Source organism: Drosophila kikkawai, chromosome 3R (genome assembly GCF_030179895.1).
Source record: "Drosophila kikkawai strain 14028-0561.14 chromosome 3R, DkikHiC1v2, whole genome shotgun sequence".
NCBI lineage: Eukaryota > Metazoa > Arthropoda > Insecta > Diptera > Drosophilidae > Drosophila > Drosophila kikkawai.
In genome coordinates, this window is record NC_091731.1 from 20,414,085 (window position 1) to 20,431,544 (window position 17,460).

General features: G+C 38.7%; 1 protein-coding gene across 1 annotated transcript in view; it reads right to left on the reverse strand.

Annotated features, from left to right (window-relative positions):
* LOC108075639 (trophoblast glycoprotein) overlaps positions 1 to 17,460 on the reverse strand; it is a 52,886-nt gene that overhangs the window by 12,717 nt on the left and 22,709 nt on the right. Inside the window, exon 3 of the mRNA XM_017168183.3 lies at positions 5,394 to 5,459. The gene's annotated coding sequence lies outside the window, so the exon portion shown is untranslated. The remainder of the gene's footprint in view (positions 1 to 5,393; positions 5,460 to 17,460) is intronic.

Sequence of the window (17,460 nt, forward strand, 5' to 3'; positions counted from 1 at the left end):
AAATCAACGACATGAACAGCCAGCTGGGGCCCAGAAAGAGACGGGACGAGAGCAGCCGGCAGCAAGAGGCAGACAACAAAGAAACGTCAACAGTTGACAAGTGGCTGGTGAGGAGTGGCCAGGCCAAAGCAGGGGGGCGATGAAGCACAAGAGCTACAAAAACTGTAGCATGCTTTCGAGAGCAGCAGCAGCAAGTGGGCAGCGCAGCGCAGCAAGAGGGAGAGCGAGAGAGACGGGGAGCTAGTAGTACTGATGAGTGGGGGCTATAAATAGTTGCAGGCGCCTTGGGACCAAAAACTATGCCAAAGGCTTTAAGCTTGGGGAGTGCAGAAGGTACATGGGATTGTCTAAACGAGAACAGAAGGGGTGAGAGGTCAGCCCTTGAGCTCAACAGTTGGTCGAGCTAGAAAAAAGAAGGGCGGCTGAGGTACTGTTTTTAAATGTTTCAAGTCACTAACGTTTTATTTCAAGTTTTGTTTTTAAGGAGAGTTTCAGAAAATATTAGCTTGACTTTCACAAAATATTGTTTTCTTTATTTTCTTGGAAAAATCATAGACTTATCATGAAAATAACTCTAATATTTACAGTAGATGACATGAATAGTAGTTGTGGAAAAGGTAATATGACATTTTTTTCAACCGATTTCACGACTTTAGAAATTTTTGAGGTTACTTCACCTAGATGCTACCTACATTTTCAGTTATGAACAAATATCCTAAAACTATCAGCCCAGAGGAAAAGGAGCTGAGTTGAGTTACGCTGGCGTTGAATAGACTTAACAAATGGCCTAAAGGCCAGTGCATTGTTGCGGTAAAGAAAACACAAACGCACTGCCACATTCACCAACACAAATGCCCGTTAGATGGGGCGTATGCGCAATATGACCAACAATGCGTATGTGGAATATTATCGAAGCTGCAGGCTTTCACTGTTCGTGGCTTCACGGTGGCCAGATTGAAAACAAAGCACAGCGATTGCCTGGAAAATAAACATACGCCAGTCATGATGAATTTTCTATAAACATTTAAAAGTTGGCTACCTAAAAAAAAATTGTATTAAATTTAATAATGAACGAGCGTTTTTATGGTTGTAGCAGCGCCTTTTCAAATATGCAAATTAATTTTCACCATTCTGCATTTTTTATGTAAACTGTAAAATGTGAAAAATGCTAATGAAACTGAAGATAAAATGGATGTGAGGCAGAAATTAATTAAATTCATTTTTATAAAACTGGAGGCAATTAAAATTTGTGCAATAGGTAAATATTCAAGAGGCTTAGTAACTTGAGAAGTCTTTTTAAAAAGCATTTCTTTGGACTTTCATATAAGCCATGCTAAAGCCGAGGAAACATAGAAACAACATTCTAACATCAAAGCAACAAGCCAGAGGAAAAGTAATAGTGTTGAGAGGAATAGCAGAAGATAAGCGGCCAACACGTGGAACAGAAATGACAAAGTAGCAAAAGCAAAAACGCACCTGAAAAGCAGATAAGCAACAAAGCGCGCAGGACAATCGCACTAACAAAGAGCTGTACAAATGACTGCAAAGACCAAAGGTTGGCAACGGGAAAGAAAGAAAACAAAAAAACCAAAAAAATAACCAACCCAACAAAAGCAAAAACAGAAAAGGTTGGGCCATAAAGAAATGAGAGAAACTATTCCAAAGTCATTTGGCAAGGTCGCAGGTCGGAAAAGAGCAGGGCATGGCGGGATGGCAGGGCAGCAGTGGTGGTAATGGTAATGGTTATGTCAATGGGCAGGACAAGGACTCCAAGAGATGAAAGGAAAAAGAAGTGTTTATTGCTAAACAATGCAGCAACAATAGTTTCACCATCCTGGAATAACATACAAATAAAAATTGTGTGGCAAACAAATAAACAAAGTGAGAGAGAGTTTATGGGTGATACAAATATTTATAAATCATCTATAAAACACAAAGGGTTAAACTGTAGAAGAATTTAAGCTATAGACTTATATATGTACATAAGCTATTTGTTTTAATTTTCGTTTGGTAAAGGTTACATTATTCCTAAAATAAGAACAACTATTAAAGTTTGTAATAAGTCTGGAGATTAAAAACACCCTTAAGAATAATCTCAAGACTTATTACAACTATTTAATCACCGCTTCACTCTATTTGCTCTTTCCGGAAGAAACCCTTTTTATCCCCGTAACTATTGTTGCACTTTGATTGCAATTTCCCTTCGGGGACTTGGCTTGTGCCATCATCATCGTCCTCATCGTTGGTCACCCTTCCCCCCTTGGCCTCGTTAAGTTTTTGACAGGCCAACTAATTTCAGGGCGAGAAGGAGCAAAAGTGCCTCGAGGACAGTGAAGGGCAAACGCGAAGTGACACTTTTTCACCCTTTGCCGAGACCCGGACCCCACTTCAACCGGGAGGCCAATCAATCTTCGGCCCAGAGTCCTGGCAGGCAGTTCAAGTGCTGGCCAAGCCCGGCTCACTTCATCTTCATTCATTTGGGCAATTGCCCGCCTGTCGCCTTCTACAGTGTTCTTTCGTGGCACTTGTTTCCCTTTAGCTTCCTTTTTCACTGAGAAAATAACAAGTGAAGGTAAAGTGTTATTTGAAGAAGGTTTCGATATTGAAGTTTATATCTGTGGAATAATATTTTATATTCCCGAAATGTGTAGTTTTAAAAGTAAATATTTCTATTACAATTTTAACAGAAATCGAAAAAAAATTTCTGAAATAATTTCTTGTATGATTTCAAACTCATTTTCACTGTGTACTTAGGATATTTTCCCTCCTTCAGCTTTTTGAGTGTCCTAACGACAATTGCAAATATGTTGCAATTTCCCGGTTTGGGGCCAATGGTCGAGGGATGCTTTTCCTGTTCTTTCCTGTTGCTCGTTGGCTGCTGCCACTTTTCCCAGTCCTCCTCTAGCCGTTTCCCTTCATTTCCTTCTTCTCCTGACACAGGACATGGCAGACTGAGTAGCGCCCGGGGACCACCGAAATGTGCTGCAACTGCCTTGTCCCACTGCCTCCTGCCCATTCTTGTGCCCATCCCCATCTCTGCCAGCCACGAAGATTGATCACAGTTGGCGCAAGTTTTTGTAAACCCCGCCTGCATTTTTATTTCCTGCGCCTGTCGTTTAATATGAAAAATTGCGCGCAAATATTTGCAAAGCTTGCAGCATAGTGTAAAAGGGGTTGGCGAAAGGAGCCTTCCCCTCGGCTGAGTATCCTAATTGTAAGAATTTGTCAGAATTTGTTGCCGGGGTCAGATATTAATCGTTTCACTTTTTTTCTCTGGCATTGAAACCTGCGGCAATTAGGGGGAAAAATATCGATGTGTGAAAAATGCAAATTAAATGAATGCATTAAAATAAATTAATATTTGCTGTGTGCTTGTTGATTTATCAAAAGAGTAATTGTGGGGGTCTTTTCCGTTATTGATCAGGCTTATTGTTATGCGTTCATTTAAGAGGAAAATTTTAATAATAAATTAAATTTTATATGAATTTTATGAAATTTCCATTTATCCTAAACTCTTAAAAACTTTAGTTACAAGCAGGCAAGGCGATAATAGGATCACGCATAGTTATTTGTAGGATAACTTTTACTTCAATTTAATACAGACATAGATTCATAGATTAAAGTAGATTCAGATTTTTTAATTTTCCGCATAAAACAAACTTTTTTTTTAATGGGATGACTAACAAATATAATTATATTAGATCTTCATTTCATTTAATGAGCTTGCAAGAAATCTCTTTTTCTCATCCTGATCCTATTATTTGGTTCCCTACCTTTCCTGACAATCATTTTCCACCGCCTGACCACCCACTGTGCCCGTTGGCCAAAAGCTTAAGCTGCACCATCAAAGGGATCAAGTACAAGGTGGAGCGCGGAATGAAATAGCAGAAAAGGATTAACCGGAGTAGCTTACCGTTATTCGAATGCACTTAACAGAAGCCCAAGAGCTCATTGCCAGTTGTTAACTTGGCTTCATTTGCCGCAGCCTTAAATACTCTGCTTCCCGATTCTCTTTCTCCGCGAAAGTAGATAAGGAGAAAAGTAAAAGAAAAATGTAACAAACTATATACAGAAAGGGAAAACCGACCCCGTTCCGGGAAAGCAGAGAAAAGTACAGAATATAATAAAAACTAACATTAATGTCTTCATTTTGCGCTCAACAACAGCGAAAGTTAGCAAAAGCAGACAAGGCCGAAGCGAACTCGAAAGTGGCAGTGGAAAGAAAGGAAAAAATCTTTTAGCCAAAGTTTTTCGCTTTTCCTTCCTCTCGATTTTAACGCATTGCCTAAGGCTTGAGGGGATCCCCTCTTTTGAGAAAAAATTCTGGTGCGGGGAGGCGTGCCATGGACTAACGCGCGACTGCAATTTGCCAAACGCGCAAGGATAGCGAATCGAAAAATTGGCCTTAGACCAGCAGGAATGATGGAAATTTTCGAGCGCGACAAGTTTCATGGGGGTAACAACGAAGCTATATACACAGAGATATAATACACAGGGAAAAAAGGAAACAAGTGCTGAAGATTTTAAAGAGACAAGTTGAAAAGAGAGTTTTGTCTAATGACCTTAGCTTCTCAGCTCTAAAAAGAGGATTAATTGTTATTCCAAAAATATTTACAGGTCTTATTAAATACTGAAAGACAAGTTTTCTTAACGAATGCTTCAAAAACACGCAAATTAAAGTAGTTCTTGGATTTATTTTAATCAAAATATAATCCTTAATCTCTACTCCTTATTTTCCGTGCATACATAGCTTCATGTTGAGCGGTTTAACTGTCTCTCTGGCTCTCTAAAAAAATGAAAATTGAAAATTGCTGGAATTGCGTTTGGCTCTCGTTTTGATAAGAAACTTCAAGCGGACAAAGGGGGAAGGATGAGCTAGGCAAACATCTGCTGCAGCTCCTCCATCTTTTCCCGCTAGTTTGCCGTGGGCAACGCGGCGTATGAGCAATGCGCAGATCTCTTGAGTTACGCCCAGCCCAGCAAGCTGACAAAAGTTGGAGTGCCATGTTTGTTATGAAATCCCATTGGCTTTCCACCATGTCTCCACAGTCCTCCTTCTCCCATTGCATAACCCTTTTAGTTAAAATCCCATTTAATTAAATCATTAAGTCAGACATGGCCTTTAGGAGGAGTTTTCCGCATTTGTGTTAGGGCCCTTTTCTGCATTTTCCACCCAGTAAAACTAGAGAGCATGGGAGGACAAGTAGAAGATTCCATTGGATTTAATGAGCAAATGCTCGACGCTCCCCGAAAAGTTCTGTAATTGAAATTGCGGATGTGGCGAGGGTAAACACTGCAAATGACTTTGCAGTTGGCAGTTAGCAGTTTTCGCTTTTTGTTTCGCCGAGAGTTTTTAAACTTGTTTTCGCTTTCGCCCAGCATTCCAAACTTACCTCAAATAATTTATTTATTTGTTTGGCTGCTCTGATTTTTTCGGAATTCGCTTAGGCGGCAAAGTTCTGTAATGGAAAGAAGTGAGAGGAAAACAGGTTATAGCTTGGATTATGGTAAGTCAAATAAAACTCAGGGGTTGAATAATACAAAAATATTAATAATGTTTACAGACAACTTGACTTTAATTTTCATTGCATATATCCTTGAATGTGTTATTTGCTTATATCTAGTTCCTTAAAGTAAATCTAGCCCGACTAAATATTTTTACCATAAGTATACATTCCCTCGATCTAAATCTTTAAACCGTTTCCCATTTAAGCCAAGCTTCTTCGAGGTGAACTGATTTTTATCAGCAGACTTGTCAAGCCGCTTAATTATTATCCTTGATGGCTGGTGCACTGGCTTTGTCATATTCTGATGACCTAACCTCTCCTGGCTGGCTCCTTCCGAGCCCCTGCAGTTAATAAATCTCTAGACAATCCCCTCAACTGCAGCTGTAGTCACAAAATTCTGTTGGTCAAGAGAAGGGCAGGCAGCTTTTCCCTTAGCTTGTCCCACGTGACGTATGCGCAATGTGCCATCAGCTCGACTAAGGACTTAATTTAAAGCCGCTTTCATCAGCAGACAAATCTCCACTCCTGAACTCAATTTCCAGCTGACAGCAAACAAAACAAAAACCGAATAATGAAAAAAAGGATCCCCAAATCTACAGCCAGACATGACCTCCTTCCTGTCTGCATTTAATTATTGCTGGCTCCACACAGGCTGCCAGACAGATGGACAATTAGTGCTGCTGGCCATGAATTATGAGCTCTCGGTTCTCATTTTATTTTTTTCGCCCTTCCGCCTTTGCTCGGGTTAAGTAAATCATGGTCAGTAGGAGTTGGACTCGACCCTCATAAAATCACTTTAAACAATGGCCGGAGAGGAGGCGATGCGAGAACCAACAAATGTGTAGTTAACTATTATGGCTGCCAGGAGTCGGAGCATACTGAGCTGAACTTTTGTGCTTCATTTCCGGTTCCGTTTCCGCTTGCGACTGCGACTGCACATATGCAAAGCACGGGTGGCAGGGTGGTGTGGGGGATTCGGCAGCATATGGATAATGGCAAAACGTGCCGAAAGCCAAAAAGTTTATGAACAGAGAAGACAATGTCAGCAGCGAGTTGGCAGCAGACTGCATTGCCATTGAGGGGGCGTGGCCCCAAGAGCTGCTCGTTTGTTTTGACTTTCAATTGGAAGGCTTTCCTCTTGGCCCCGAGGCTGATTTTTGCCTACTGTTGCTCCTCATGTTGTCTTTCCTTTTTTTAAGCCAGTTTTGCTAGAGATTTCCCATGGGAGAACTTTTCAGCCACTTGTTTGGCACAACATTTATGCAAATATAAATACATTACTTTAAAAACAATAAGCTTTAAGCAATATAAACGCATAAATGAATTTGTTAAGTAATGATTATAATTTCCAGCTTATTTTATTTGATTTATTTTTAGGACAATATAGACATAATCAAATGGATATACAAGGTCGTAAAGAGGTATATTTCTGGCTGAATCTCTGTTCTTTTATTTCCTAAATTTCATTTCCCAAAATCGATTATTATTAAGATCCCTTCAATGGCTAATAAAGCTTAGCTTTAGGGACAAACCTTAATAATTTTACATATATATTTATAAATATCTTCAAACAAAAGAAAAATAAGCCCGCTTGTTATTCTATTTTGTTTACAATAAAAAAGAAAGTACAGCGCAAAGGATAAAGTCACAAACCAAAAGGATGTTTCTATAGCATCAAATTAGACACTTCTCCCACACCAGTTTGTTGTCCTGTCCATCCTTCTGTTTGTCCATCTTGTTTAACCTTTCTCTTAACCCCTTCCATCGCCTCTATTGAGATGCTGTGTTCAAGATAAAAACTCAGTTCAAGCCAGACGACTTGTTGGCCCAATCCCTTATAAAGAAGTCCAAGGAATCGAGGCCAAAATCTAGTATTGTTTTTGGGCTTAAAATTGTGGGTCAATTGTTGTATTTTTGTTTATTCGTCTTTTGAATGGCTTTATCTACTGTTCGTCCTGCATTTTTCGATAAATTTATGCACATTTCCATGGAATTTTATGTGACAGGCAAAGCAACTATGAAATGGAGAAAGTTTTGCATTTGCCAATTTGGTTTCGTGTTCGGTCCCTGGAGACGGGACTCGACATTTGACAGCTGGTAAACATAAATCTAGGGAATGGGATAAGAGACAAAGTGCAAATGTGTACTAAATAAATTATTTATCAATATCTGTGGCAAAATTAATTTCTCAATTTTCTTTGCAGATTGTAGCTGGAAAAATGAATTTAAACTGGATGTGTGATAGGCTTTGCAATGGCTTCAATTGATACCTTCAACATGCGACAAAAATAGACTTTGGGTATTGATTAGTTACCAAGATTTGTTTAAGCCATTGTGGTCGGTTAGATTTTGTCTAGAAGCTTAATTTTAAATTGGGTTTTGTAATGAAAATGTTTAAATTGAAAGATTGTTCTATTATTTGTGCATATTACAAAGAATATACTTAACTTTAACAACTTAATAACCATTTATAACTTGAGTTAAATGTCTTTTATTAATCAGGAGTACAAGCTGAATTCAACAGAAAGCCCCCAAAATAAGAAATTTTTTTCAGTTTTGCATACACTTCAGTCAGCTTGTCAGCAGAGGCTTCCTCCATGGAATAAAAACTGATTGGAAGAACAGAAGTCATTTTCCCAGACTTCTAATTTCGTCCCAAAAAATTCCCAGTGGCCGAGTGTCAAAATCAGACCGAATTGGATCACCCCCCCTCCACAGCCTTGTTGGGGGGGCCAGTTGGTCCTGTAAGGAGGAATAAGGCGCAGACAACAATGGACAGATATCTGCAGCTGACATGTGTATAAACGAGACTGGGAGGATGGCAGAGTGAGAGGCAGACACTCTGACAACGTGTTCCATCAACCACACAACAAAAGGCAAAAGCAACAACAGAAGGACGACTGCAGAAACAACAAAAGCATCTACAATAACCCGTTCAAGATGGAGAAGAACAGGGATTTATTGTTGGTGGACAGAGGGAATAGCAATGCATATGCTGGGTCTTTGGAGTCTCTGGGGGATTTCTTAGGAGGTTGATGTCAAAAGTCTTGGCTATCAAAAGATTAAACCAAATTGGTAACCTCGAGGGCCAAGGGAGCAGAAAAACATTGCCTACATGTGAGCATATTAATTTCTGATTTATAAGAAAGAATTAAATAAAAACAAACAAAAATAAGGGAGGGAATCATTGTGAATATTATTACAATTAATATATAACTATAACTGTCTATGATCTTTGAGTAAAGTCATCTTTAAAGTAAGGACCACTGTGCTTTGTATACCCTTGCATGGTATTATAATTTTAGTTAGAAGTTGGTAACTCAGTGAAGGAGTCATTTTCGATCCTATAAATTATATAGCCAAAGTAAGCTTCCTTTCTTGCTTTCATTGAAAACTTTTTGGAGAATACAAAGTGAAATTTAAATGTTCCACAACCCCTCGACGATTCTTAAGAGCTTAGCTAGATAAATTTTCAGTGGGTCAGCCATTTCCTCAATGCACATTACTTAGTGTGGATTTTCCTTAGCGCAAAGAGGGAAAGCGACTCGGATATGTGCTTCTCCCTAGCCTGAACACAGTCACACACATACACACACACACTCGGATACCAGACCCCTAATTCCGGGAAATTCAAATTTGCCAACTCATCAGCAGGATCTTGCTTCTAATCTGCTTTTCCCTTCCTTAATCTTACTCGTCTTCCATTAGGGGGGGATTTCCTCGTCTGCGGGCTGCCATTCAATTAAGTCATCATCGCTGTGCATCTTGGAAGCGTTTAACACGCAACTGGCACCCTCTCCCTCTCTGGCATCCAAAAACCAACCGCCAACCCTTAACCCCATGGCCACTTGTCGAACATGATAAATTTGTGGGAAAATGTCAGTTGGTTGGGTACACAAAAAAAAAGGGGAAAAAAGTGGGGAAACTTCGTTGCGCTCGCCTAGATGTTATTGCATTTTTAGTACAACCCATTGCTCGGGTTTTCCACCCCACTCCCATTGACACCCCGCGAGCTGCGTTAATTTTGCGCCAGCTGTCAAATGTCAAAATGTCAAGTGAAACAAAATTTTCGCATCATGAGAAATGCATGTCAGAGTCACACAGAGTCTCCATGGAGCAGCTGGCAGTGGGATGTAAGCCAAACTAAGCGACAGTCTGCTCCTCCACCCATTAGGGTCCCCAAACCCCATGGAACCGCCAATAGAGTTGGCTGCCTGGCTGGATGGGAATCGTTATCGAGTTACCCAGCCGGGGCGTGCTTCATCATCGTCATGAAACGGAGCGGGGAGCGTGAATCGGGCCAGAAGGGGTTAAGCGGATGAGCGGCAGGAGGTTGAGCAGCATCAACATCATGATAATGCCCATTATTAGCAGTGGCAAAGCATTTGCATGCATTTTAGAATTTGTATATTCCGCCAGTGCCCCTGCATTCCACCTACACTGAGGAGTACACTGAGAACAATTTAGTGGGATTATTTAAATTATTAATTTAAAAATTAGAGCAACCCTCTAGGGTTTCTTTAGATCTTTATTTATATTTTAGGTATTCAAAAAATGTTTTATATATTCTGATTGAAGATTTTTAAATAGAATAAAAACTGATATTAAACTTTTCATACATTATATCATAAATACCTTATTTGCCTCTAAGTTACACCTATAGAAAGTCAACTGTATTTATTTTTGGCTGCCTAATGCCATGGTTAGATATGGGGAAAAGCTGCGTGTCAGTGGTGCCCTGGGCATTTGCGGCATGGTAACCTCAGCCACTGACAGCGGCTCACGCAAACAGCCAGCACTTTGCCACTCGACCAGAACCCTGCTCCTGCTCCTACTCCTGCCCTTGCTCCTGTTCATCCTCCCTCTTCACATTCCCCTTTTCCAGGGCCTCTCGATCCGGGACGCGATTTATGCGCACATTATAAGCAATTACACGGCCAAGCCAGCTGGGAACTGGCAACTGGCATCAGTTCCATTCCACTACCACTTGCCACTCCTGGGCCGCAGCTAGAGCTCCATATCCATTTCGATAACTATTTCGGGCGCTAATTGAATCAGCGACTCATGACGGGTGTCGCCCCTACTCCCCGGGGGTTAAGCGATGATTTGATTTGCCGCTCAAGTGTTCCGTAAAAGAAGCCACTGCCTAGCTATGGATATGTACATTAGAGTGGTGCCCAGCTTGATATAATTAGAATTTTTATGGGATTAAGTGGAGGGAACATAATAAGCAGAGTATTATCCAGGCATAAGTCTACATATTACTGAAAAAGACCCTTAAGTCTATATACATTTCAAGAAATTTGTATCTAGGACAAATATGTAAAACTAACTGCTAGGATCTTAATTAAAAAAAAAAATGTAATTTAATTTCCAGTGCAAATAATATCAGTAAGTGTTGGTTTTAACCTCCTGTTAAGGCCCACCCTAATGCACAATATACTATGAGTATACTATCTATGTAACCCTGATCGGGTTGGCCTGTATGCGGTTTGAGTGCCATCCGACACTTTGAGTGGCGACAGGCCCTGGGCCAAATCAATGCAAATGGGAATGGGAATAGAAACCGATAGCGCCTCCATATCCTCCACCTTCTCCACCTCGACTCCTGTCGTTGGCAGTTCATCTGGGATGTGGTGTAATTAAATTTCGCCTGCCTTGGGTCATTCGATGATAGTCAACGACTTAATGGAGCCGGATCTGCATGAAATTGCTTATCAAACGACTTGCCCTAGGAGGTAAGATCCACTTAATGCTCTTAGTGCCGAATCTCAGCCTGTGGCCTAATGTTTAAAATGAATTTTCTTATGGTTATGTTCGGCTAATTGTAGCAACTAGCTCTCAGTTCAGAATGCTTCACTATAAGTCACAGAGTTATTAATTTCCCATCCCTGAATTAATCATTCAATCAATAATTGAAAGAGTAAAGGAGAAAATGTTGAACCATAAAGGAAAATGTCAAAAACACAAGGGGAAAACGACCACAATAGTTGAAAGAGCAATAATAAAATGTAAAATTAATAAAGTTTCAGCACTTGGTAAAGAAAACCCACAAGCAATAACCCAAGGACTTGCAGAGAAAATAAAATTATGATGGGAGAACAACTTTGAATGCTCTTTTCAATTTAAATATTTGTCAACGAACATGGATCATACTCTAAATGTGAAGTTAGTTAATGGCTAAATTACTTAACAGTTCAATTGTTTAATAGCTAAATAACATTCAAGTTTATTATTAATTATATTTTTTATGTAAAAAAATTAATATAATAAGCAGAGAGGGCATTCAAGGCGAGACAAATGTTAACTAAAGTATGAAGCTTAATTAATTTCTTATGCCATGTCGCAATGATTTTTCCAACAGACGCTTTTCTTTTTGCTTCTTCCCTACCCCTTTAACTTTTTTCTTTTCCATCCTTTTTGATATCCTCCGACTGTGATATTGACGTTGAAGGAGCTGGAGCCTGGCGGGTCGGCTGGCGGGCGTTGAGAATAATCAACGCACTCATTGAAAAATGCAGCGCGACATTTCCGCTGCCGCTGGCAAGGCGAAACACACAGTCGGAGAAAATAAGGGGGAAATGGGAATGGAGATGCTCTGCTGCTGCTGCTGCTGCTTCATGGCTGTCGCCCCGAAGGTGTCGCCTACCCGCTTTTCTCCCCGAGTTCATCCATTCGGCATTTCTGCCGCTGTCTCTGCTGCCTGCCTCTCTCTCTCCTGGCCACCTTCATTCATGGTCTGTGCTTTGTGCCTTGGGCGGCGTGTCGGGTGCGTGATTTATGTCACACGAAATGCAAATACATGGGTAAACATGCAAGCCCCGGCACGAACATATACTCATATATCTTCACATATATGGACACTTGGAAAAAATTTAATGGTATTTAATAGATTTTATTGAGAAATTAGGAAGCAGATATAGCATAGATCAAGATAAAGTCAAATTTTATTTAAGTTTAACTTGTTTATTTCCAGAGATTTCCAGTTCAAAAAGTTTCAAAAGAAAACAAAAGAAAAGGCTTTAATGTGCTATTTAATTTGTATTTGCCTTTTGATCACTAGTTTTAAGTGTGTAAAAATAAAGGTTTATTTTTCCTAATACAAAAACTATAATATGTAATTATCTAATAATTGAGTTATGATGTTTTAAGATTGTATCTAATATGTATCTATTGTACACGTTTTTCCTAGTGCACGCATAGAAAATCATCCATATGCATTCGCACATACATACATATATTTATATAGTGGAAATGGTTATGGAAATGGGAATGGAGTTGGTCTGCTTGGTCGTCTAACACAAAGTGGAGACCAAAACATTTCACGTTCCTCAAATAAACTGCACACGAGCGGATTAGAAGGGGAGGTGTTGGGAGGAGGGAAGATTGTCGGGCATTTTGACAGTTGGCAGAACATTCTTTCTAATAAATTTATGCGGCATGCGATATGCAACGGCGGGCGGTTAGTTAAGGGGGGGCTTTGGTGATGGTGCTCCCCAGTGCCAGACAAGTGAATTTTAACTGTTATACATGCGAGATGCTAAAGATGCAACATGAATGCAGATAGTTTGCTGAATCAGTTTGCAGCCACTTGTTTCCACTAAATTCTGGAGTAAATTGTTGCTTTCACAGTTTCAAAATTGTGTCAAGCGTGAAAATGTGGGTAATGGTATAATTCATGGTTCCCTTTTCTCAGGGCTTAATTGCGCTGTAAAGTTATAACTCAGACTCTCACTATATAATATAAACTTTAAGAGTATTTAATTATAAAAACAATCCAATCCTGACATAATTATTTTTAGGCATATTCTTTGTAGTAAACGTTTTCCACAAAATGTTATGGAAATTATTTTCTCGTTTGTATTAAACTTGGCTCTCTGGCACTGCAGTGTCAGTACAATTATCGCCAATGGCTACAAAATCTCATATAATATGTAATATAATTATACAAATAATATTAAAAGAAAAATCACAATTTAAACTGTATTTAAAGATAGTGTAACACGATGAGCATCAGTAAAAATACGATCAAGTTGTGACAACTCTTGACATCCAATTATAAAATATTTTGAGCTCTTTTATTCTCCAGAATTAATTCAAATAGCATTTTTCTTCTGAAAATATTTCAATTAAAATCTCAAAGAAGTGGCCATAACAAGTGCGAGAATATTAATTGGTTTAAATCAGTTAATTATAGCAAATTAATTGCGTGACAAAGACTGCATTAAATATTAAAGCTTCTGGAAGTGTTTAAAATGATATTGAAAGGACGCCAATTGTAGTGCAACTTTAAATAATTAAGTGCACACATTGCTAAATATGTTTAGTGATAAATGTACTCCAATACGGATAACAGATGGGCAAGAGTTATAAGCGGCTAATGAGCGCCACGAAATGCAAATCAAACATTTGGCTTTAATGCATTTTTAATGTGCTCAGCTGCTGATGCGAAAAGCGATTGAATGAATGAACGGAATGGCTGACTGACTGATTGATGGCGGCGGTATTTTAATGAGGCCCATTGGCAATTCGCTCCAAATTCTCATTATGCAACCGTACTTGCACCTGTCTCCTCTCTGCAACTTTGCATCTCTGCACCTTCTCCTCTTTCTCTCTCACGTCTTTGGAGGCCATCGCTTTTCGCTTTCGCATGCATCGCTGGCCCAGAATTTGGTTCAATAATTTTTCAAAGCTCACAGTAGCCAGAATTTCCTCTGAAGTCGGCGCCTTTTTGAAAAACTGATAACAATCTACTGGTTGCCAGCGCTTTTCCCTCTCGTTCGCTCGCTGAAAAAAAAGCTAGAACGGGGCGAGTGAAATGCAGAGGTGGAAATAAGACAAGACAAACAAAGTCAGACAGTGAAAAAATGCTGAGGTGGTCGCACAAAACACACATACACTCAGCGAGTAAACGTTGCCCTATCTGCATTTACACTGCAAAAAAAAAAATTAATTCGAATAACAAGGCAAAAATACATATTTAATAGATGTATAAAAACAAGATTTTAAAATGATAATGTGGTTTTTAAATTTTTGAAATTATTTTCCAATCTCTAAATATAAAAGGCTACAATTTTTAGGTAACAAAAAACATAGCCTATATCATAGCGCTGCATCGTGGTGATAAGAAAATGTATTCCAAATTTAACGTATGTGATTGTTTATTATTTAATTAAATCAATCATTTAATTAAATTATGGAAACCTAATTGTTTATTAAAAATGTACAAGGTAGTTGAAATGTTTAAATGTAATTTAAAGAAAAGTAAACCCTCTTCATGTTAGCCATATTTTGAAGGCCTAACCAGGTAAAATGCATAAATACTACAACATTTCTCTCTGTGTACTACCGCTGTTAGTGCTGTTGTTGTTGATTCTGTTGCTGTTGCTGTTTCCTATTTGCTGCGTTGCTTTTGTGAGGTTGTGTGACGAAGAGCGAACTGCAGCATAAAGCAAATCGTGTCAATGACATTTGGTGACACACACACCAATGCACTGCGATGCATACATATGTATATGGACATATACTATATGTGTGAGCGGATAACAACCATGTAGGTGCGTGGGCCAGGGAGAGGCAAGGTAAGACGCAAGAAAAGAATGGAAAAGAAAGACCGATACAAGAAATTGCTTTACAACAGCGGGGGTCTCTTGTTGTTCTTGTCCAACCATTTAAGTGGGCGTACATACAAATGTACAGAAGTATGCATGTATGTATATGTGTATGTTACGCCTGTCACAGATAAAAGGGAGCACCGTACAGCTAAAGCGGGGCGCTGGGAGGGGCATGGATTTGCTAGGGAGCAAAGAACATAATTTACGGTTAGCTTTGCCTTTGCGGTTACTATTAATAGAAACGCTTTTGGGGTCATTATGTTGCTGTTGTTGTAGCGGGCGCCCAATTGCTGTTGTTGTTGTAGTTGCACGTTGCCGCTTAGTCGGTATATCGAGGCAGGTGAGTGGTGGGAAGGGGAGAGAGAGGTGAAAGGAAAGGTGGAGTGCACAGGAAATAAATGTTTGACTTGCTATTCATTAAATATTATCTGATTTTCTCTGTTGGTCGGAAATTGCGGAAGTACGTTCACACTTAGGGTTATTTTTTGTGAAATATTACATATTAATGTATATTGTGGGTCGATAGATTGCAAGCATAGGTTGTTTTAATTAAAAAAAATCATTGCTTTATCAAGTTATATTTTAGGTAATTCCATTTTGAAATTTTTAATGTGGTATATTTCGTTATTAAAAAACACTAGCCATTTTAATGTTTTATTTTTTTCAGTATAGGGAGCAACAGAAATCATCCATACAAACATACATACATATATATGTATAGGAAACTACTAATTTATTTGATTGCACCCAACTTTACGTGGGATGAAATGGGAAATTTTGATTGCTGATTGTGTGCTGACACTTCTGGGATTATCTGAAAGGGAGACGACCCATTTCTAATGCCATATTACCTAATATATCAACCAAAGCAAAGCAAAAGTCTTTAAAGAACTGACCCCATTTAAAGTTTATTTTTATAAAATTTAAGACCCATAAAAATTATAGCTTATTTATAAAATTTTTAAGAACCATAAAGATTATAGATTACTACATAAAAAATAACTTAAGTTAGTTTTAGGGTTTTCTATAATTGATAAAAATCCGGTTACATTAAAATTAAATATTCTGTAACTTGACAATTTAGAGTGTAACCTAATTATATTTTGCTTAGCTTTATTAAATGAAAAATTCCTGCCGTTTTAATTAACTAAACAAATATGTGTCCTTTACCATGTGGATAAAGGGCTTTGATCAAATCAAGTTGCCGCCCATTAATGTTATTGTCATTCACTTTTCGTCCTGTCAATTTGCGCTTCGATTTCAATTATTTTTTATGCCAGCTCGCATCGATCTGGGCTCGGACACCGAAATGCAAACCGAAGTGCTTGGATATCCATCCGCCCCAGCTCCCTCCGTCCGGGGGCCTCCCATGCCCTGAATATATAATACGGAACAATTCAATTTCGAATTTTTTCTTGTTTGTTCCTAGCTCCTCTTTTTTCCAGCTACTCGATATATAATTTTATTTTGTGCTTCTCCTCGCTTTTCCCCCTCTTTTTTTCGGTGGCCATTTAGCTGACCACAGTATTGGGCCCCCCATCCTGCCCACCTGCCGCCCACTGAGCTCGATGGCATTTAAAGTTAAAAGCCATGAAAATCAACACATAACAAACCCGAATCGAGGCTGGAAAAAAAGTTCTGCGGCTTTGCGGAAATTGTAATTTAAAACTACGCCTCTGCGGTATTGTTCCCATGCTCACTCTAGTTCCTTTTATTCACTCTGCTCCATATATATTTAATTTCATTACTATGGATTTTTTCATTGTTGGCGTCATTGAGAGAGTTCATAGAATAGCATTTCAAACATATAAATGAAATGCAAATAAAGCGCAATGGGGAAGGACAGAGGGGGGCTACAAGTGTCGGGAAGTAGCGCTAATCAACAGGCGGCATAATAAACAAAGCGAACGATTGTTTACAGAAAGTGAATACAAGTCAGGGGATTACCCTGCATTTAGTTAGGAATTTCAGCTTAATTACTTTTTAAATAATAGGAGAATTTTAATTACTTTGTTTCTAACAGCTTTAGATTGTAAAGCAAAGCTAGAATGTTTCTTTTAAATCATTGCTTTTCATGTACGGTTAATATTTGCTCGTACAGAACAACCAATAAAGGTTAAATATTTTAATAATATTTTTTATATATATTATGCTATATAATTTCTTAATAATACCTCTGTTAATGACTATTAATGGAATGCAAAAATTGAACATTTTTAATAATTAAAAATAATTTATAATAATTAATTTTATACCAAGAATCTTAAATTCCATTACTACCTATATTCCCTTATACAGACACATATAAATTAATCATTCATTATGTGTTCTCCAATTCT